The sequence below is a fragment of the Pan troglodytes genome, chromosome 17, assembly GCF_028858775.2.
Source record: "Pan troglodytes isolate AG18354 chromosome 17, NHGRI_mPanTro3-v2.0_pri, whole genome shotgun sequence".
NCBI classification, from domain to species: Eukaryota; Metazoa; Chordata; class Mammalia; order Primates; family Hominidae; genus Pan; species Pan troglodytes.
The window spans coordinates 68,878,734-68,902,207 of NC_072415.2; the positions used below are offsets into that span (position 1 = coordinate 68,878,734).

A 23,474-nucleotide genomic window follows, 5' to 3' on the forward strand; every position below is an offset into this window, starting at 1 on the left:
GGAGTGCAGTGGTGTGATCTCGGCTCATTGCAACCTCCACCTTCCAGGTTCAAGCAATTCTCCTGCCTCAGCCTCCCGCAAAGCTAGGATTACAGGCGCATGCCACCATGCCTGGCTAATTTTTTTGTTTTGTTTTGTTTTGAGACAGAGTCTTGCTCTATCGCCCAGGCTGGAGTGCAGTGGTGTGTTCTCGGCTCACTGCAACCTCTGCCTCCCGGGTTCAAGCCAGTTCTCCTGCCTCAGCCTCCTGAGTAGCTGGGATTACAGGCGCCCGCCACCACACCCAGTTAATTTTTGTATTTTTAGTAGGGACGGGGTTTTACCATGTTGGTTAGGCTGGTCTCGAACTCCTGACCTCATGATCTGCCCACCTCGGCCTCCCAAAGTGCTGAGATTACAGGCGTGAGCCACCGTGCCCGGCCTAATTTTTGTATTTTTAGTGGAGATGGGGTTTCACCATGCTGGCCAGGCTGGTCTGGAACTCCTGACGTCGTCATCTGCCTGCCTCAGCCCCCCAAAGTGCTGAGATTACAGGTGTGAGCCACTGCGCCTGGCCAGATTTCATAATTTTAAAGCATTAACTTAATCCAAACATGAGCAGGAGAGGATAGTAGTCCCCCATTGTTTGCAGGGAGTACACTCCAAAACCACCAGTGGATGCCTGAACCACAGATGGTACCAAACCCAATTGCCATCAATAGAAACATGTTTGATACTATGGAGACAAAGTGGAAAAAAAACATAATTTTTTTTTTTTGAGACAGAGTCTTGCTCTGTCACCAGGCTGGAGTGCAGTGGCACGATCTCGGCTCACTGCAACCTCCGCCTCCTGGGTTCAAACGATTCTCGTGCCTCAGCCTCCTAAGTACCTGGGATTACAGGCATGCACCACCACACCCAACTAATTTTTGTATTTTTAGTAGAGATGGGGTTTCAGCATGTTGGCTAGGCTGGTCTTGAACTCCTGACCTCGTGATCCACCTGCCTCGGCCTCCCAAAGTGCTGGGATTACAGGTGTGAGCCACCGCGCCCAGCCAAAAACCATAATTTTTTCTTTTTCTTTTTTCGAGACAGAGTTTCACTCTTCTTACCCAGGCTGGAGTGCAATGGCGCGATCTCGGCTCACCACAACCTCCGCCTACCGGGTTCAAGTGATTTCTCCTGTCTCAGCCTCACTCTGTTGTCCCAGGCTGGAGTGCAGTGGCACGATCTCAGCTCACAGCAACTTCTGCCTTCTGGGCTCAAGTGATTCTCCTACCTCAGCCTCCCAAATAGCTGGGATTACAGGCATGCACCACCATCCCTGGCTAATTTTTCTATTTTTAGTAGAGATGGGATTTCACCATGTTGGCCAGGCTTGTCTTGAACTCCTGTCCTCAGGTGATCCACCCACCTTGGCCTCCCAGAGTTCTGGGATTACAGGTGTGAGCCACTATGCCCGGTCAGCATCAGTATTCTTGTGCTATGGGGCCATCATGAAGTGAAATAAGAATGACTTGAACCCAAGCACTGCAATACAGAGACAGCCGATGTGGTAACTGAGAGGGCTCCGATGTGACTCATGAGTGGGGACATCTATGGCATGGAGATGCTGGACAAAGGGAGGAATCCCACCGCAGGTGCAAGACTTCATCACACTACTCAGAATGGCAGGTGCAACTTAAAGTTTATGAATTGCTTATTTCTGGAATTTTCCATTTAATATTTTTGGACCTTAGTTAACGGAAGGTAACTGAAACCATGGAAAGTGAAATCATGGTTAAGTGGGGCTATGACAAATTGTGACCACCAAAAACAACAGAATTCATAACTGGCACGATGCAGCTATTTCTCCACTAAGGGCCCTGAGTGTTCTTTGAGTGTAAAATTTGTGTTTCTATTTTGGTGGTTATCTAAAAAAAAGCTAGCATCTGTGTGTTGCAGATCATCTGGCTGATTACCGCACAGCTCGAATTCTGCTTCATGATGCCTGCATTCACATTTTGTCTTGGATTCCAGCTGTACTGGCACTACTGAGATGCTGAAAGCTCGGGATCCCCTATAACCATGTCTTCTTCCTCACCAACCCAAGAGTACGACTGCAGAATTGCAAAGCCAGTTCTTCAGTGTAACATGCATATTTGATGATCGGTGTCCACCAAATTACAGGCTTTTATCTTTTTAATCTTTGGGAGTGAGAGTGGTTGACTTTTAATTTATGAATTTGTAATAAAAGCAAAAATGTCTGGAGAAAAGCGGTAAACTGGAAATTATGATTGGTGTAATTTACAATAGAAATAGGCAATTTCGAATAAAGAGCAGAAAACCATACCTAATTTATGCATGAGGACAGAATGCATACTGAAATTAAGACAAGATTGACACTGAAAGACTAGGCAGAAAAAAAAACAGAACAGAAAAAGAAGAGAAGAGTGGTGGAAATGTCAACAGATTCCTAGTGGAAATATTTGCTCACAGCCATCAAGCTGTACAAGTTTGAAAAAGTAAGATCAACAAAATATATTACCAGGATCTTTCTGAACTGGCTCTCAACCTTTTATTTTTCCCTCATCCCATTCTATTTATACACATCACAGTCCCAACAATAACACAAGAAATTCTCCAAGTTTCCAAGAAGGGAAGATGGAGTGGAGGGCGCCCACCCTATCTCCAGTGGACAGCCCCTGGGCTACTCCTCTCCTGATGAGAAAATGCTCACTTCAGCCAAGTGCAGAATGGTCCCCTTTGTTTTCGTGGGTATCATTGGAGAATGAGTTCCTTCATGTAAGTAAAATTTCACTGTCACTCATTAGGATGGCTAATATCCAAATAAACAGAACAGAAAATAACAACTGGTGAGAATGTTGGGAAATTGGAATCCTTGTACATTGCTGGTGGGAACGTAAAATGGCGCCATTGTTGTAGAAAACAGTAATGACGTTCCTCAAAAACTTAACGCTAAAATTACCATATGATCTAGCAATTATGCTTCAGAGTATGTTCCCAAAAGAAATGAAAGCAGGCACTGATATGGCATGGCTCTGGGTCCCCACCCAAATCTCACCTTGAATTGTAATCCCCACAAGTCTAGGGAGGGACCTGGTAGGAGGTGATTGGATCATGGAACTGGTTTCCCCCATGTTGCTCTCATGACAGTAAGTTCTCACAAGATTCGATGGTATTATAAGGGGCTTTCCCTTCACTCACACTCTCTCTTGCCGCCTTGTGAAGAAGGTGCCTGCTTCCCCTTTGCCTTCCACTGTGACCATAAGTTTCCTGAGGCTTCCCCAGCCATGGGGAACTGCGAGTCAATTAAGCCTCTTTTGTTTATAGATTGCCCAGTCTCAGGTAATATATCAGGCAGTATCTTTATAGCAGTGTGAAAACAGACTAATACAGGGACTCAAACAGATACTTGTACTTCCACATTTCTAACAACTAAACTGTGGAAGCAACTTAAGTGTCCACTGATAGACGAATGGAGAAACACAATGTGGAACATACATACAATGGAATAGAGTTCAGCCTTAAAAGAGAAGGTCATTCTTTTTTTTTCTTTCTTTCTTTTTTTTTTTTTTTTTTTTTTTTTGAGACAGGGTCTCGCTCTGTCATCCAGGCTGGAGTGCAGTGGCATGATCTCGGCTCACTGCAACCTCTGCCTCCCAGGCTCAAGTGGTCCTCCCACCTCAGCCTCCCGAGTAGCTAGGACTATAGGTGTGCACCACTATGCCTAGCTGATTTTTGTATGTTTTTAGTAGAGACAGGGTTTCACAATGTTGCCCAGGCTGATTTTGAACTCCAGAACTCAAGCACTCTGAGCACCTCAGCCTCCTGAAGTGCTGGGATTACAGGCATGAGCCACCACGACTGGCCTAAATTGTCTAGCTTTTAATCTGCCTCATTGCATCTGACAGCTACAAACTACAACCCTTCCCTGTTCCTGAATTTTCTTCCAAAACACATCTGTAATGCCACTGCCATGCCTGCAAAGCAATGATGACTCTTCATCAGAATAGGCAGAAATTCACCTCCCAATCCGACCCCAATCTACCTCCAATTTACCTCATCTCCTGCACCCCCATCCCTAACCCCATGCATGATAATCATAGTCTTTTTTTTTTTTTTTTTTTGAAACAGAGTTTCGCTCTTGTTGCCCAGGCTGGAGTGCAATGATGCAATCTCTGCTCACTGCAACCTCTGCCTCCCGGATTCAAAGGATTCTTCTATCTCAGCCTCCCAAGTAGCTGGGATTACAGGTGCATTCCACCACGCCAGCTATTTTTTTTGTGTGTTTTTAGTAGAGACAGGGTTTCATCATATTGGTCAGGCTGGTCTCGAACTTCTGACCTTGTGATCGCCTTGGCCTCCCAAAGTACTGGGATTACAGGCGTGAGCCACTGCGCCCAGCCTTTTTTTCATGACTTTAATACTCTAAGGAATGGCACAGCTCCAAATCCTCACAAATATACTTCATTCTTTGTAGTATATGTTTCTCTGCCTTATGAAACTGTACACTCCTCAAGTCCAAATTAATTCCAACGTCACCTTGATTGGTCCCACACTGACCTCTAGCCTAAATTAATCACTGTCTCCTCAGGAGATTCAGCATATTTGTTTCTACGTTGGACGACCTTTGCATAAGGAACCAACCGGCTGTTTGCTCAGAAGGAGGCTGTGGCAGCATAGGCACTTACACTGTCATATTCAACACACTGAATTCTAGATACCTGCCTGGCTGTCTCTTCTGCTGCAGGATCAAGTCTTATTTAGTTTTCTGTCCCAGTGTCTAGCACAGTTCCTTGAATGGGGAGACACTCAGCCATCATTTACTAAATTGAAATGAATTGTTGAGAATGCATTGCAGATGCACCTAAATTGGGAGTTACCAAAAAGAGAGAAAAGAGGAAATTGTACTGGAGTCAAAGATAAATTTAATCTAATTCATATTTATGAACACAGAGATCATGTCAGCATGTGAAACTCTAGTGGATGAATTAGGGCAGCAGACCCCAACCTTTCTGGGACCAGGGACCGGTTTCATGGAAGACAATTTTTCCATGGACCAGGGGTGGGGAAGATGAAACTGTTCCACCTCAGATGATCGGGCATTAGATTCCCATACAGAGCACTCAACCTAGATCCCTCACTTGCGCAGTTCACGATAGGATTCCTGCTCCTATGAGAATCTAATGCTGCCGCTGATCTGACAGGAGGCGGAGCTCAGGCAATAATGGCTCACCAGCCGCTCGCCTCCTGCTGTGCTGCCGGTTCCTAACAGGCCACAGACCGGTACCTTCACAGAAGAAACAACCTGGGCCCCTTGCCTATTGTTGGTGTGTCCCTTCCCACAGTCACACCCTCTTGTACCTGTCCCTGGGAGGAAAACACAAGGTATCAGTAAGTTTGAAATTCCCCGGCCGGGCGCGGTGGCTCACGCCTGTAATCCCAGCACTTTGGGAGGCCGAGGCGGGCGGATCACGAGGCCAGGAGATCGAGACCATCTTGGCTAACACGGTGAAACCTCGTCTCCACTAAAAATACAAAAAATTCTCCGGGCGTGGTGGCGGGCGCCTGTAGTCCCAGCTACTCCGGAGCCTGAGGCAAGAGAATGGCTTGAGCCCGGGAGGCGGAGCTTGCAGTGAGCAGAGACTCCGTCTCAAAAAAAAACAAAAAACAAAAAGAAATTTCCCATCCATGAGTTTTTCACTTTTTCATCTTCTTGGTGCAGGGAATTCCAAGTATTTAAGAAAGCAAAATGAGGCCAGGTGCAGTGGCTCACGCCTGGAATCAATCCCAGCATGTTGGGAGGCCGAGGCTGTTGTATCACTTGAGGCCAGGAGTTCAAGATCAGCCTGGCCAAAATGGCGAAACCCTGTCTCTAATAAAAAATACAAAAATTAGCTGGGCATGGTGGTACGTGCCTGTAGTCCCAGCTACTGGGGAAGCTGAGGCAGGAGAATGGCTTAAACCCAAGAGACGGAGGCTGCAGTGAGCCTAGATGGTGCCACTGCACTCCCGCCTGGCGACAGAGCGAGACCGTCTCAAAACAAAACAACACACAAAAAATTCTGTACACATCTCTTTTGTATTGCATGCATACGGATGGATGGATGGATGGACACACAAGTATTTTACTTTGAATAAAAAGAAGTATAACCTTTCTTGCTGAGCACGGTGGCTCACACCTGTAATCCCAGCACTTTGGAAGGCCGAGTTGGGCAGATCAGAAGGTCAGGAGTTTGAGACCAGCCTGGCCAATATGGTGAAACCCCATCTCTACTAAAAATACAAAAATTAGCTGGGTGTGGTGGCGGGCACCTGTAGTCCCAGCTACTCGGGAGGCTGTGGCAGAATTGCTTGAACCCGGGAGGCGGAAGTTGTAGTGAGCAGAGATCATGCCACTGCACTCCAGCCTGGGCAACAGAGCGAGACTCTGTCTCAAACAAACAAACAAAAAAGAAGTATTGCCTTTCTTACATCTCCCACAGTCCAGAATGATGTAGCTCCATTTCTAGGCTAAACAGAAAGATGGATCTTCCTGAAAACATGATTTAAACATAATTTCTTTTTAGGGCTGAGCATGGTGGCTCACACCTGTAATATCAGCATTCTGGCAGGCAGACCAGCCTGGGCAACAAAGCAAGACCCCTTCTCTACAAAGTAAATACATAAATAAATTAGCTGAGCATGGTGGTACACACCTGTAGTTCCAGCTACTCCAGAGGCTAAGGTGGGAGGATCGCTTGAGTCCTGGAGTTTGACACTGCAGTGAACTATGATCACACCACTGCACTCCAGCCTGACAGCTTGGCTCCTCCCTAGTGATTTCTAATGTGCATCCAAAGTCAAGAACCACTGCATATAAACAGTTCTGCAGCTTGTATTTTTGTTTTGTTTTTGTTTTTTTAACAATATGTCTTATAGATCCTTGCATAGGAATACATAAGAGTGCTCTCTTTTTAATAGCTGCATAGTATTCCACCAGGTGATAGAGTATGAAGGCATTTATGGACATCAGATAGTTCTCTTCTTTTTCTGAGATGAAGTCTCACTCTGTTGCCCAAGCTGGAGTGCAGTGGCACAATCTCGGCTCACTGGAACCCCCACCTCCCAAGTTCAAGCAATTCTCCTGCCTCAGCCTCCCGAGTAGCTGGGACTACAGGCACGCACCACCATGCCCGGCTAATTTTTTTTTTTTTTTTTTAGTAGAGACGGGGTTTCACTATGTTGGCCAGGCTGATCTTGAACTCCTGACCTCGTGATCTGCCTGCCTCGGCCTCCCAAAGTTCTGGGATTACAGGCGTGAACCACCACACCTGGCCTGATAGTTTTCAATATTTTGCTCTCACAAGAAATGCTGAAACAAATCACCTTTTATATCTATTGTTTTGCACATATGTATATACAGCTGTTGGATAAAGTCCTACAAATACCATTGCTGAGTGAAATAATAAGATCACTTGTAATTTTGCTAAATATTTATAAGTTCGCTATTTAGTTAACTACTTGTAATTTTGCTAAATCTTCCATGATAAACATTTGATAGACATTATTAAATTGTCCTATGAGGTTTAATTTTTTTTCACAACAAATCAGATATGAACAATCAGAGTTTGCAAGTCCTGATTACACAGAGACATTAATCATGGATCATGCAAACTCCAATTATCCTGTTCTATCTGCCCTCCAAAACAAGGAACAGGTAAGGATTATCCCACCTGATGATAGGATTACATTATTAATCCAGGTTTATAAAAAGTTTTCAGAGTGACAAAGTGTGATTTTATTTTAGAGACACATATGCGAGAATATGATTACTGTGTTTGGTTTAAATTTCAAAAAGTGACAAGAGATTGTAGAAGTGGATCATTTGTCATTGTTAGGGTTACAGTGTCTTTCCTGATAGGGCTGGTTGGCGGCTCAGTTTCTTGTTCTTTCTTGTCATTAAAGAGTTTTGTTCTCAGAAAGGAAATAATCTGTGCTCTTTGATGTGGTTCAGAAAAAAGAGACCAACACCACATTTTAAAACTCTTTGTGGCAGATCGTCCACGAGCAGCTCTTTAAGAGAAGCAGCTCACAGAGCTCTGGCTCAAACAAGAGAAGTTTTTAGAGAACATAGAGAATGTCTGACTCTGGAAGAATTTCCTCAAGAAAACACAAAAGCAAAGAATGGAAAATGCAAACACAATTATTCTTCCTCTGATGGGAATAACTTTCCAGCTCAAATGAATATTTATTTGTTTGTGTGTGTGTGTGAGACAGGGTCTCGCTCTGTCACCCAGGCTGGAGACCAGTGGCACGATCTCGGCTCATTGCAAACTCCACCTCCCGGGTTCAAGCAATTCTGCCACAGCCTCCCGAGTAGCTGGGACTACAGGCGCCCGCCACCATGCCCAGCTAATTTTTGCATCTTTAGTATAGACAGAGTTTCACCGTGTTGGCCAGGCTGGTCTCAAACTCCTGGCCTCAAGTCACCTGCTTGCCTTGGCCTCCCTAAGTGCTGGGATTACAAGCATGAGCCATCTCCCCCGGCCTCAAGTGAATCTTAACTTTGAGGCTATGCCAGAAGCTGAAGACAGTAAATCAAGCACTAAATTAGAAACACACTCTTCAGATGGGCACAGTTGCTCATGCCTGTAATCCTAATGCTTTGGGAGGCCAAGGCCGGAGGATCGCTTGAGCCCAGGAGTTCAAGACCAGCCTGGGTGACATAGAGTGTAGAGACCCCATCTCTACAAAATAAATAAATAAATAAAAAGTTAAAAAAAAAAATCAGCTGGATGTGGTGGTTCACTCCTGTAGTCTCAACTACTTGGGAGGATTGCTTGAGCCCAGAAGTTTGAGGCTGCAGTGAGTTATGATCGCACCACAGCACTCCAGCCTGGGTGACAGAGCCAGACCTTGTCTCTGAAAAAATATATAAATAAAATAAAAAGAAACATGCTCTTGCACAAAAAAGTGTTTTGCTTTAGGAGCAAAAATAGACACCTTTTGGACGTTTCCACATTTTTATACGATTGAGGATTCCACTCTACAACATGTCTCTCTTCTCCTTCCTTCTTGAATTCTCCTTTCTCCTCCTCCTCAGAGAGAGACAACAGACAGACGCAAAGACAGATACATGGAGATACAGAGGGAAACAGAACAGATCTTCTGGCATGGCATGTTTTTAAAATAGCTGTCAGGATGTGCTGAGAGAAATGGACCATCATAAAATAGATCATTTTTATGTCAAATGAGTGTTACGATATGTTTATGTTTCTTTTCTTTTCTTTTCTTTTGAGGCAGAGTTTCACTCTTTCACCCAGGCTAGAGTGAACTGGCATGATCTCGGCTCAGTGCAACTTCTGCTACCTGGGTTCAAGCGGGTAGCAGAGGTTGCCTCCTGAGTAGACTCAGCCTCAGCCTCAGCCTCCCAAGTATCTGGGACTACAGGCATGTGCCACCACGCCTGACAAATTTTGGTATTTTTAGTAGAGCTGGGGTTTCGCCATGTTGGCCAGGCTGGTCTCGACCTCCTGACCTCAGGTGATCCACCTGCCTCGGCCTCCCAAAGTGCTAGGATTACAGGCATGAGACACCATGCCTGGCCAGATATTCATATATATATACACACATATATATATATATACACACACACATATATATGCACATATATATACACACACATATATACACATACACATCTCTCTCTCTCTATATATATATATATATATTTTTTTTTTTTTTGAGATGAAGTCTTGCTCTGTCGCCCAGGCTAGAGTGCAGTGGTGTGATCTTGGCTCACTGCAACCTCCACCTCCCGGGTTCAAGCAATTCTCCTGCCTCAGCCTGCCGAGTAGCTAGAATTACAGACGCGTGCCACCCTACCAGGCTAATTTTTGTATTTTTAGTAGAGGCGGTGTTTCACCATGTTGGCCAGCCTGGTCTTGAACTCCTGACATCAAGTGATCCACCTGCCTCGGCCTCCCAAAGTGTTCGGATTACAGGCGTGAGCCACCGTGCCCGGCCTCCTATATTTCTTGAAGAAATTCGAGCATCAGCTTTTGAATTGTATCAGTTGAAGTTCTGTGATAGAAAGCAATAGAAATTGACTCATGAATGTAAGCCAAAAAAGGTTGTTTCAGTGACACTGAGAAGCTCACAAAATTAAAAGCAGGAACCAGGACAGGTCTGAGAATCACAGTGGCAGAGGCCTGTAAGAAACTTCTGTTGGGGATCTTGCTATCCAATGATTTATTCAAATTCCCAGGAAAAGTAATCTGATTGCATTAGCTTCACCACGTGCCTACCTCTTGTGATCAGGGGCTGAGTCTGACACCAGCAAGGGGAGAGGGAAGTTGAGAAATATCATGGCCATACTGCAAATGCTGCCCCCCAAATCACTCAGTAATTTTTAACCATGCATATTGGATCTGGGTAAATAAAAGTGCTATATTGAGATGCTAATCACAGCTATATGACTTTGCTCTTCATGAAAATGGGTAGAGGCTGGGTGCAATAGTTCATGCCTGTAATCCCAGCTCTTTGGGAGGCCAAGGTGGGGGGATCGCATGAGGCCAGGAGTTCAAAACCAACCTGGCCAACCTGGCGAAAGCCCGTCTCTAATAAGAATACAAAAAATTAGCCAGGCCTGGTTGCACACGCCTATAATCCCAGCTACTAGAGAGGCTGACTCACGAGAATCACTTGAACCCAGGAGGCAGAGGTTGCAGTGAGCCAAGATCGTGCCTCTGCACTCCAGCCTGGATGATGGATTGAGACTCTCTCTCAATAAAAGAAAATGGGCCTGGCGCGGTGGCTCATGCCTGTAATCCCTACACTTTGGGAGGCTGAAATGAGTGGATCACGAGGTCAGGAAATCGAGACCATCCTGGGTAACATGGTGAAACCCTGTCTCTACTAAAAATACAAAAAATTTGGCCGGGCATGGTAGCACGCGCCTGTAATTCCAGCTACTCGGGAGGCTGAGGCAGGAGAATTGCTTGAACCTGGGAGGCAGGGGTTGCAGTGAGCCAAGATTGTGCTACTACACTCCAGCCTGGGCGACAGAGCAAGACTTTATCTCAAAAAATAAAAAGAAAAAGAAAATGGGTAGAAATCTTGATTAGGATTAGACCTGGACAAAGATATTTCCAAAAGTCTCTTGTGAAACTGAAAAGTAATGAACATGTTTCAGTCTTCAGACAGTGTCTATCATTTTTTTTAAGTGTTTAAAAAGTAATGTGCCAATCTTTGTACTCCTATGTTCATAGTAGTACTACTCACAATAGCCAAAGGATAGAAGCAACTCAAGCGCCCCTTGTTTCTTCCATTCATGAATGAATAAACAAAATGTAGTGCGTACATACAATGGAACATTCAGCCTTAAAAAGGAAGGAAATTCCGACACATGCTCCAACATTGATGAACCTGGAAGACACGACGCTAAGTGAAATAAGCCAGACACAGAAAGGCAAAGAGTGCACGATTCCACTTGTATGCGGTATCTATGATAAAATAGTCAAATTCATAGAATCAAAGAGTGGAATGGTGGTTGCCAGGGACTTGAGTAGGAGGCAGGGGGGAATTATCGTTTGATGGGTACAGAGTTTCATTTCAGTTGTTGTGGTTCTTTTGTTTTTTGGGGTTTTTTTTGGAGACAGAGTCTTGCTCTGTTGCCCAGGCTGGAGTTCAGTAGCGAGATCTCGGCTCACTGAACTCCGCCTCCCAGGTTCAAGCGATTATTTTTGCCTCAGCCTCCAGAGTAGCTGGGATGACAAGCGTGCGCCACCACACCCAGCTAATTTTTGCACTTTTAGTAGAGACGGGAGTTTCGCCATGTTGGCCAGGCTGGTCTCAAACTTCTGACCTCAGGTGATCTGCCCACCTCGGCCTCTCAAAGTGCTGGGATTATAGGCGTGAGCCACCGGGCCTGGCCACATTTTTTTTTTTTTAAGGCTGGGGGCAATAGTAGAGATGCCTGCAGCACAACTAAGGAGGGTGAAAAAGGAGGTGGGAGGACTATTGTCAGACAGCCTTCCTATACCACAGATTTCTGCAATGGATTAGTTTGGCTGATTCCAAGTATCATAGTTGGTCATTCTTTAATTTATAGAATAAAAAAATCCATGAGTTCTAAAGGAACATTTCAAAGCCAGGAAAAGACTTTAAAATGTATGTTACAAGTCTAGCTGGTAATCCGAAGCCCTCCTGCATTGACACGGGCTTTCCTCTCCGAGTTGCTCTGCAGAGCCCAGGAAAATAATAAAACCTTTATGACCAAGAGTACTATTTCATTTCCTTTCTAAACGAAACCCATGAAAGGCCACCCATGCTGGCTGGTGTGGATGCAAGCGAAACTTAACTGTAAATTGAAGCAACTATATTTCTTCTGCCTCTATGTTGAAAAAACAAACAAAAAAAGAATAAAACAAAAATGAATATAATTTAAATATACAGCAACTGCTGGTTTTCATCTTAATAATTTACAGTTGATGAAGCTGGGAGGTTATCTATTGGTTTTTCATGTGGTTAGTTTCAAAATATGACTTATCCTCTCCAGGCCATGGCTTTCTGGCTTGTTCAATTTACTTCCCCCAGTTCTTTGGCCCCTCTTCTGCACAAATGCCCTCCCAGCCCTCAAAGGCCCTCCCCGCTTCTGAAACTATCTCCCACAACCATCAAGATTCTTTCTAGGCTTGGCGCAGTGGCTCACGCCTGTATTCCCAGCACTGTGGGAGGCCGAGGTGGGTGGATCACCTGAGGTCGGGAGTTCGAGACCAGCCTGACCCACACGGAGAAACCCCATCTCTACTAAAAATACAAAATTAGCCGGGCTTGGTGGCACATGCCTATAATCCCAGCTACTTGGGAAGGCAAGGCAGGAGAATAGCTTGAACCTGGGAGGTGGAGGTTGCAGTGAGCCGAGATCGCGCCATTGCACTCCAGCCTGGACAACAAGAGCAAAACTCCGTCTCAAAAAAAAAAAAAAAGATTCTTTCTAGAAAGACTTCTATAGAAAATTTTTTCTAGGCTGGGCACAGTGGCTCATGCCTGTAATCCCAGCACTTTAGGAGGCCAAGGTGGGCAGATCACTTGAGCCCAGGAGTTTGAAACCAGCCTGGGCAACATGGCAAAACCCTGTCTCTTCAAAAAATCCAAAAATATTAGCCAGGCATGGTGGTGCTCACCTATGGTCCTAGCTTCTTGGGAGGCTGAGGCAGGAGTATTACCTGAGCCCAGGAGGTCGAGGCTGCAGTGACCTCCAGTGATTGCACCACTGCACTCCAGCCTGGGTGACAGAGTGAGATCCTGTCTCAAAACAAAAACAAAAACAGAAAAAAAAAAACACACGAAAATCTTTTCTGGAAAGTCTTCTTGGACCTCTTCAGATCTCTTCCTCCAGTGAATTCTGTGACACTAATTACTTTTTTCCCCCCATGATACATAGGGCTTTGGGCTATGAAAGTATAATTTTCAAAAAGATAAAAGCCTGACTCTCATACAAATGTAGAATGAACACATGTCAATTATGTATGTAACTAATTCACAAGGGTGCCAGGAGGATGTAAAACTAGTTCAAAGGAGAATTCAAAGAACAGAGGTCTATGTAGTCAGACAGGAAAGGCAGCCAAAAATAAGCTTTTTTTTTTTTTTTTTTTTGAGACAGAGTCTCGCTCTGTCGTCCAGAATGGAATGCAGTGGCACAATCTCGGCTCACTGCAACCTCCACCTCCTGGGTTCAAGTGATTCTCCTGCCTCAGCCTCCTGAGTAGCTGGGACTACAGGTGTGTGCCACCACACCCAGCTAATTTTTGTATTTTTAGTAGAGACGGGGGTTTCACCATATTGTCCAGGCTGGTCTCGAACTCCTGGGCTCAGGTGATCTGCCTGCCTCAGCCTCTCAAAGTGCTGGGATTACAGGCATGAGCCACCACGCCCAGCCAAGAATAAATTTTCTAAATCACAGGCAAAATTGGTTAATGTCCTAACGGGCAATAGAACGGTAACCTTCCGAGTTATCTCGGATACTCCTGGAAATCTACTAGTTAACATGTAACTTGAGAGAATCTGAGCCTTCGTCATTAGTAAATAGCAAGAAGACAAAAGTGTATCTCCCAGTATTAAATAATCCTTGGGTGGGCTCTGGGCTAGATATGCTCCAGTATGATATTGAAATCTCCCAGTATTAAATAATCCTTGGGCGGGCTCTGGGCTAGCTATGCTCTGGCATGATATTGAAAGATATGCAGGAGTCCTTTCAGCTTATATCCAAGTTTTTGGCTAATTTGCCTTCACTGGGTCAACCACCCCATTTCATAAGAGGAAATACAAGTCTGGAGAGATTAGTTTACTTGTCTGAAATCACACAATTGGTAGGAGCTGAGCTAGAACATGAAACTAAGTCGGTGTGGCTATAGCTTATACTTCTCCAAATGCATACTAAAGGGTTAGAGATCCGCAGCCAGTGGAGTTAGCAGAGAACACGTCTCACTTGTGTGTGCACGTGGGAATCCAGGGGATATGAAATTTTTTTTAACCAGGGGATAAAAAACTGTTTGTTTTTTTGAGACAAGGTCTTGCTCTGTCACCCAGGCTGGAGTACAGTGGTGTAATCACGGCTTGCTGCAGCCTAGACTTCTGCGGCTCAAGCAATCCTCCCACCTCAGCCTCCTGAGTAGCTGGTACTACAGGCATGCACCACCATGCCCAGCTAATTTTTTTATTTCTTGTGGAGATGGAGTCTCAGTATGTTGCCCACGCTGGTCCCAAACTCTTGGGCTCCAGCCATCTTCCCGCCTCAGCCTCCAAAAAGCTGGGATTACAGGTGTGAGCTACCATGCCTGACCAACAAATGCTTATTGATTGTCGTGAAAGTCCAGTGGCCTAGCTAGACTACCTTTCAATACCACTGGTGAGAAACAACAGCTTAGTAGTATATAACTAGCTGATCTTAGGTGCCATTTAGCAAAAGAGTTAAATGACTGTATGTTTTATTTTATTGGCTAGATTGTAATTTTGAGGCCAGGTGTTTGAGACCAGGTATTTGGAATTCACACTTACCCAGTAAGTATTTGTTGAGTACTATCTGTGGCAGATTACCTTGCCTCTATTTTTTTTTTTTTTTTTTTTTGAGACGAAGTTTTGCTCTTCTTACCCAGGCTGGAGTGCAATGGCACAATCTCGGCTCACTGCAACCTCTGCCTCCTGGGTTCAAGCGATTCTCCTGCCTCAGCCTCCGAAGTAGCTGGGATTACAGGCATGCACCGCCACGCCTGGCTAATTTTGTAGTTTTAGTAGAGACGGGATTTCCCCATGTTGGTCAGGCTGGTCTCGAACTCCCAACCTCAGGTGATCCGCCCGCCTTGGCCTCCCAAAGTGCTGGAATGATTACAAGTGTGAGCCACCTCACCCAGCAGATTACATTTTTTAAAGGTAGCCACACCTACATATTTATCCCACCTCACATGCCCTTCCTACACCCTTTCCAGGGAAAGGAAACCCAGGTTCCCCCACTGCTTGTATCTGAGCAATGACTGCTCTAAGGGAACACAGCAGAAGTGATGCAGTGATGCTCCCTGGTTTCTGAGGCTAGTTAGTAACCATGAGGGAGGAAAATAGGGTTTAGACAAAGGGAACCTAAAGCAGATTCACACTGGCTTCCTAGAACTAAATCAAAAGGAAAACCCCAACTTTCCACACCTAAGCAATGAAAGGACAGGAGGCTACTCCCTTTGCAAACCCTGCCCCCTTTTTTCTGTGTGACAGATGGAAAATCAAAAGTACCTCTGATTGGTTGCTTTCTGCAACCAATCAGACTGACTGTGGGCCACTACTTCATTTACATAGGGTGTAACCAAGTGTGTGCGGAATAATCCGTGAGTTCTTGGTCTTGCTGACTTCAAGAATGAAGCCGTGGACCCTCGCAGTGAGTGTTACAGTTCTTAAAGATGGTGTGTCCGGAGTTTGTTCCTTCAGATGTTCAGATGTGTCCAGAGTTTCCTCCTTCTGGTGGGTTCGTGGTCTCGCTGACTTCAGGAATGAAGCTGCAAACCTTCACAGTGGGCCTTACAGCTCTTAAAAGCAGTGCATCTGGAGTTGTTCATTCCTTCCAGTGGGTGGTCTTGCTGGCTTCAGGAGTGAAGCTGCAGACCTTCGCAGTGTTACAGTTCACAAAGGCAGCAAGGACTCAAAGAGTGAGCAGCAGCAAGATTTATTGCAAAGAGCAAAAGAACAAAACTCACACACTGCAGAAGCGGACCCAAGCCGGTTGCCACCGCTGGTTCCGGCAGCTTGCTTTTATTCCCTCATCTGGCCCCACCCACATACTGCTGATAGTCCACTTTTCAGAGAGCTGATTGGTCCATTTTACAGAGAGCTGATTGGCCTGTTTTGACGGGGTGCTGATTGGTGCATTTACAATCCCTAAGCTAGACACAGAGTGCTGATTGGTATATTTAAAATCCTCTAGCTAGACAAAAAAGTTTTGCAAGTCCCCACTAGATTAGCTAGACACAGAGCACTGCCCCGGGGAAGGCAGGTGAGGCCCTTGGAGAATTCCAGCGCGGTGTGGTAGGGCCGGCAGTGCTGAGGGACCCGGCGCACCCTCTGCAGCTGCTGGCCCTGGTGCTAAGCCCCTCACTGCCTGAGCCGCCTGCAGGGCCCGTGGAACCCACGCTCACCCGGAACTCATGCTGGCCCGCGAGCGCCACGCGCAGGCCCGGTTCCCGCCTGTGCTTCTACTTCCCACACCTCCCCTCAAGCAGAGGGAGCCGGCTCCGGCCTCAGCCAGGCCAGAGAGGGGTTCCCACAGTGCAGTGTCGGGCTGAAGGGCTCCTAGAGCATGGCCAGAGCGGATGCTGAGGCCGAGGAGGCGCCGAGAGCAAGCAAGGCTGCTGGCACGTTGTCACCTTTCACAAGGAACCAATGGGAAACCTTTAGAGGGTATTTAAACCCCAGAAAATTCTGTAAAGGGGCTCCTGAGCCCCTATGCTGAGCCGGTTCCCACCTTGTGGAGTGTACTTTTGTTTTCAGTTCCTTTTGTTGCTGCATTCTCTCCTTGCTTTGTTTTTGCGTTTTGTCCAATTCTCTGTTCAAAACGCCAAGAACCTGGACATCCTCCACCAGTAACCAAACGGTTATAGTATCACCTGGTTCTCTATCTTTTCCTCTGTCCGGATGCCTGCCCTTTGAACCTAACCACCACATTGTGAGGAAGCCCACTTGGAGAGACTCTGTGTGGATGTTCTGACCAACGTCCTTGGGCCACCAGCCAGCAGCTCCATGTGATGAACCCCAGACATGGGAGTGAACAGGGCTTCAGATGATTTCAGCCCACACTCTTCAAGTCTTCCCACGGAGGCCCAGACATCGTGGAGCAGAGGTCAGTTACCCCTGCTGTACCCTCTCTGAATTCCTAACCCACAGAAACTAAGAGAGATAATAAATGACTTTTGTTTTGTTTTAAGCTACAATGTTTTGGAGTCACTTCTTCCGCAGCAATAGGTAATTAATACACCAGCTATGTTCTTGGCAGGTTGGCATTGCTGGTTTAACTTTTCATCCGCAGTTCAAATGTAAGCGTCACGAGGTTTTTTAATTCCAACTTCGCCAAGCCATGAATTTGACCCTTGCCAGGAGCAGGGGCTCACGTCTGTAATCCCAGCACTTTGGCAGGCTGAGGCGTGAGGATAGCTTGAGGTCAGAAGTTCAAGACCAGCCTGGGCAACATAGCAAGGCCCCTACCTACAAAAAAAAAAAATTAGCCTGGCCTGGTGGCATGTGCCTGTAATCCCAGCTACTTGGGAGACTGAGGTGGGTGGTTTGTTTGAGCCAGGAAGCTGTGTTCATGCCACTGCACTCCAGCCTGAATGACAAAGAGAGACCTTGTCCAAAAAAACAACAACAACAACAACAACAAAAAAGAACTCTGCTAAATGACATTTCAGCAACTGTTCCAGCCAACGCATAATGACATTTTGTAGGGAACTGCTTTGCTAGAGGGGAGATGTGCACACTTGTAGCATTATGAAGGTCTCCGGAGGTATCCCTTTAAGCTCTCAACGGCCAACCATGCTTCTTTATGTTTTCCCAAGGCTCTGAGCTCAGAAGTTCCCAGCCTGTGAGGTATGAGAGTTTCCCAAGTCTTCTGCCAAAAAACCTCAGTTCAGGAGAAAAATAAACTCAAGAGTCCTCTGATTAAACCAGTCTTTATTGCAGTCTGACTTGGAGCTTTTGGCCTTAGTGGCAAAGAAGGTGATTAAGTAGTTTTCCCAGGAATAGGCCTAATTCAGCTAAAGTGGACTTTCAGGAATATTCTGTTTAAGAGCATGAGCACATACTACTACAAACAGCAGCTTTTGTTTTGTTTTGTTTTTGTTTTTGAGACGGGTGTCTCACTATGTTGCCCAGGATGGCTTCAAAGTCCTAGGCTCAAGAGATTTTCCGAGTAGCTGGGACTACAGGTGTGCACCACTGCACACGGCGCTAATCCCATTTTACTTATCCATGTGTTTATTTACTGTCTCCCCCACTAGGATGTTGTATTCGTCTGTTTTCACGCTGCTGATAAAGGCATACCTGAGACTGGGCAATTTACAAAACAAAGAGGTTTAATGGACTTACAGTTCCACATGGCTGGGGAATCATGTCGGAAGGCAAGGAGGAGCAAGTCACACCTTACATGGATGACAGCAGGAAAAGAGAGCTTGTTGTGCAGGGGAACTCCTCTTTATACAACCATCAGATCTCATGAGACTTATTCACTATCACAAGAACAGCAGGGAAAGACTTGCCCCCATGATTCAATTACCTCCCACCAGGTCCCTCCCACAACACGTGGGAATTCAAGATGAGATTAGGGTGGGGAAACAGCCAAACCATATCAGATGTGAACTCCATGCCAGCAGGAACCTCTGTTTTTTCACTTATATATCTCTGGTGCCAAGAGGCTATCAAATAATAAGGGCTGAATAAATAAATGATCCATTTTCACGTACTTTTAGGTCATTGTGTAAACATGCTACTGCTACTACTACTACTAATAATATCAATAATACCAACCTGGGCAACATAGCAAGACTTCGCCCCTACAAAAAAAATCAAAAACGTTAGCCAGGTGTGGTGGCGCATGCCTGTGGTCCCAGTTATGTGGGAGGCTGAGGTGAGAGGATTGCTTGAGTCCAGGAGGTTGAGGCTGCAGGGAGCTGTGATCACACCACTGTACTCCAGCCTGCATGACAGAGCAAGACCCTGTCTCAAAATTAATAATAATATCAACAGTAACAACAACTGTTTCATATGGTTAAAATAAAGAGATGGTCAAAAGTATGATTTCATGAATCACACAGCTTATTGCCATACAAAGTTTTTTTCTTTATCAAAATGCTAAACGGGGAAGAATAAAAATCTCACAGAGGCCGGATGCAGTTCACACCTGTAATCCCAGTACTTTGGGAGGCTGAAGCGGGCAGATAACCTGAGGTCAGGAGTTCGAGACCAGCCTGGCCAACATGGTGAAACCCTATCTCTACTAAAAATACAAAAATTAGCCAGGCATGGTGGCGGGCACCTGTAATCCCAACTACTCAGGAGGCTAAGGCAGGAGAATCACTTGAACCTGGTAGGTGGAGGTTGCAGTGAGCCGAGATCACACCATTGCACTCCAGCCTGGGGAATAAGAGTGAGACTCTGTCTAAAAAAAAAAAAAATTACACTTGATAGATGAAGTACATTAAAAAAAATTACACTTGATAGACGAAGTCACATAGTGAGTAAGCTCCAACTTCGAGTCCAGTTGTTAAAATGGAGTTGCCCAATTAGGATGGAGGCAGTCTTCTGTGGATGCAAAGTCTAATCAATGTTGAGGTGTAACTTTCTAGGAGAGGTTCTAGGAAGAGATGGCTTGACCAATGCAGCAGAGATCCATGACAACACACAGGCCCCTCAATGCCAGGGGCGGGGACAAAAATTATCTCATCTAATTCTCACAGTTGTTCTATGTAGATATTACTACTCTGCCCATTCTACAGTAAAGAAGTCGAGCTTTAGAGATAGTACAAGTTGGATATTCCTAATCTGAAGATCAGAAATTTGAAATGCTCTAAAATTTGAAACTTTTTGAGACTGACAATGCTCAAAGGAAATGTTCATTGGAGCATTTTGTATTTTGGATTAGTGATGCTCAAGTGGTATAATGGAAATATTCTAAAATCCAAAAAAATCTCTAAAATCTGAGACACTTCTGGTTTCAAGTATTTCAGATAAGGGATGCTCAATCTGTATTTTTCCTCAAGTCACATGATTGCAAGCAAAACTAAGCTCAGGCCTGACTCCAAAGCCAGTTTTCTTTTCTTTTAATTTCTTTCTTTTCTTTTAGATGGAATCTCCCTGTGTTGCTCAGGCTGGTCTCGAACTCCTGAGCCCAAGCGTGCATCAGCCTCTCAGTAGCTGTGATTACAGGCATTGAGTCACCACTCCTGGTAAAGCCTATTTTCTTAAAGTCATACAATGCTGTCTCCCTGCCTAAAAAACAGTTTAGAAATCACTGCTCTAGACAGAGAAGCCACTAATCTTTGTTGGTTGATGATGAAGCACTGTACTTGACAATGGAAATACCACGTGACCTACCTCTGGTTGTATCCTATATTTTTTTTTTTTGAGACAGAAGTCTCTTGTCCCCCAGGCTAGAGTGCAATGGCACGATCTCGGCTCACTGCAACCTCTGCCTCCCGGGTTCAAGCGATTCTCCTGCCTCAGCCTCCTGAGTAGCTGGGATTACAGGCGCCTGCCACCACGCCCAGCTAATTTTTGTGTTTTTAGTAGAGACAGGGTTTCACCATGTTGGCCAGGCTGGTCTCCAACTCCTGACCTCAGGTGATCTGCCTGCCTCGGCCTCCCAAAGTGCTGGGATTACAGGCGTGAGCTCCTGGCCACTTCTGATACTTTGAATTTTCCATCTGCCCAGTAGGAAAGGGGGAGGGGTTTGCAGTAGCCTCTGGTCCTTTTGTTCCTTAGGTGTGGAAAGTTGGGGTTTTCCTTTTGATTTAGTTCTAGGCAGTCAGCATTAATCGGCCTTGGGTTCCCTGACTCCAGACCCTATTCTCCTGCCTCAGGACCAGGCAACTAGAGGCCACTGCTACAGACCCAAACCCTCTGGGATTATTTAAGATATCCAACGCTAAACTGTTGACTCTGCCTGGCCTGGCCTTTCCTGAGGAAACTCTAGTACATGCCCTGGCTTCGGCTTTCCCCTTGCTCCCACTTCCATCTCCAGACCAAAACCTGGAGCTTCTTCTGTGGCCCTGTGTGGCAGGGTATGCCCCCTTCTCTCAGGAAATCTCTCAGATAAAAGCCATCTGTTAATGACATTGGCCTCTCTGTGCCATCACTCAACCATGTCCACAAATTCAAATCCCACAGGTACAAATTTCAAAACACGGGACACCCTGAGTTAATCAGGGGAGAAACTGATTTAGGAGGCTTCCTGCAGAACTGAGTTGATGGTTTCCAAAACTCCTTTTATTCTATCACAGTAATACCTTCATAGTCATATGCACTCATTTATTTATTTCAGCTCAACTTGGAACCTGCAAACTCTGAAACAAGATATTAAAATCAGTTTTTTAAATATGGAACTATACCCATCAAAGTATTTCCTACTCTATTTCTTGCCTCATTGAACATCTTCTTGTCGATTGATTCATGTAACTGCCAAAGCCCAGAGTATTTCAGGAGCAGAGACTCCTTAGTTTCCAGAAATATTTTTCTCATGGTTCCCATTAATAAATTTTAGTGGCGGCTGGGCATGGTGGCTCACGCCTGTAATCCCAGAAATTTGGGAAGCTGAGGAAGGCAGATCACTTTAGGTCAGGAGTTCAGGACCAGCCTGGCCAACATGGCGAAACCCCATCTCTGCTAAAAATACAAAAAATTAACCGGGCACGGTGGCGCATGCTTGTAATCCCAGTTACTCAGGAGTCTGAGGCAGGTGAATCACTTGAACCCAGGAGAGGCAGAGGTTGCAGTGAGCCGAGATCACACCACTGCACTTCAGCCCGGGCAACAGAGTGAAACACTGTCTCAAAAAAAAAATATATATATATATATATATATATATATATTTATTTATTTATTTATTTATTGGAGCACACAGGCACCCAGAGTAAACATTATATTCGCTGACCTCCCTGGCAGCCATGTGTGGCCATATGGCTGAGTTCTGACCAATAGGATGGATGGGTGCAAAGTCCATGTGGCTCACAACCCATCTCTTCTCTCTTCCTCATTGTCCCTTCTTTTTTTTATTTTTATTTTTGGAGATGGAGTCTCGCTCTGCCACCCAGGCTGGAGTGCAGTGGCGTGATCTCGGCTCACTGCAGGCTCCACCTCCCGGGTTCACGCCATTCTCCTGCCTCAGCCTCTGGAGTAGCTGGGACTACAGGTGCCTGCCACCACACCCGGCTAATTTCATTGTCCCTTCTTGCATCCTGGATGCTGGGAATGCTGATGCCACCACATTGGACTATAAGGACTGGTTCCTGAAAACTTCTGGGAGCAGATTGCTTATGCTTCAATTTGTCATCTTGTTAAACAACTGTTAGCTGGGGTTTTCTGCCACTCGCAGAAAAGCCAAATCATTACTAATTCAGTGGCAAATGGTGTAAGTGAAGCAAGCACTCAAGGAGGTGGCAGTGAGTGACAAAATTAATAACTACATGGCTTAGCTGAGATTGCATCCTAAGGACAAGAAAAGCAATAGTAATAATGGCTTGCTTTTTATAGTGCTTTATAATTTTAACATACTTTCAAATGTTTTTTCTCTTTTGATCCTCATAATAACCTCCTTGGCCAGAGAAATAACAGGACTTTGGTGCTATTCTCCAAGCTGAAAGCCATCCTCTTCGGCCCTGAGGACACAGCTTTTTCTGCCATAACTCACTGTCTCCACTGGCTCAATTAGCCAATTAGTGGCATTGTAGAGGGCTGAGATGTTACTTTTTAGTTTCCAATAAAATTCTCAAGTTGGTTTCAATTCTCCTTATAATGATGATAAAGTCAAAGCTCAGAGGAACTGAACGATGGCCCCTTAAAATTTATATTTTGAAGCCCTAACTCCCAATGTGAATGTATTTGGAGATTGGCCCTCTTTAAAGAGGTAATTATGGTTAAATGAGGTTACAAGGGTGGGGCTTAAGGCAATAAGACTGGTTTGCTGAAAAAAAGGGGAAGAGGCTGGCCGCAGTGCCTCATGGCTGTAATCTCAGCACTTTGGGAATCTAAGGCAGGGGTTTGAGACCAGACTGGGCAACATGGTGAAACCCTGTCTCTACAAAAAATTTAAAAATTAGTGTAGGGGGGTGCCAGGCGTGGTGGCTCACGCCTGTAATCCCAGCACTTTGGGAAGCCAAGGCGGGTGGATCACCTGAGGTCAGGAGTTCGAGACCGACATGGCGAAACCCCGTCTCCACTAAATATACAAAAATAAGCAGGGCACAGTGGCACACGCTTGTAAT

At 45.4% G+C, this 23,474-nt stretch overlaps 1 long non-coding RNA gene and 1 other non-coding gene across 2 annotated transcripts; one reads left to right on the forward strand and one right to left on the reverse strand.

The window, feature by feature from the left end:
* The first annotated feature begins 2,568 nt into the window (after positions 1-2,568).
* Positions 2,569-22,993, forward strand: LOC112206269 (uncharacterized). The gene is made up of 3 exons (XR_002940502.1): positions 2,569-2,763; positions 20,339-20,441; positions 22,814-22,993. It is a non-coding gene; the product is annotated as an uncharacterized LOC112206269 (long non-coding RNA).
* Positions 7,571-7,704, reverse strand: LOC112206290 (U8 small nucleolar RNA). Its single transcript, XR_002940524.1, has one exon. It is a non-coding gene; the product is annotated as a U8 small nucleolar RNA (small nucleolar RNA).
* Positions 22,994-23,474: the final 481 nt, after the last annotated feature.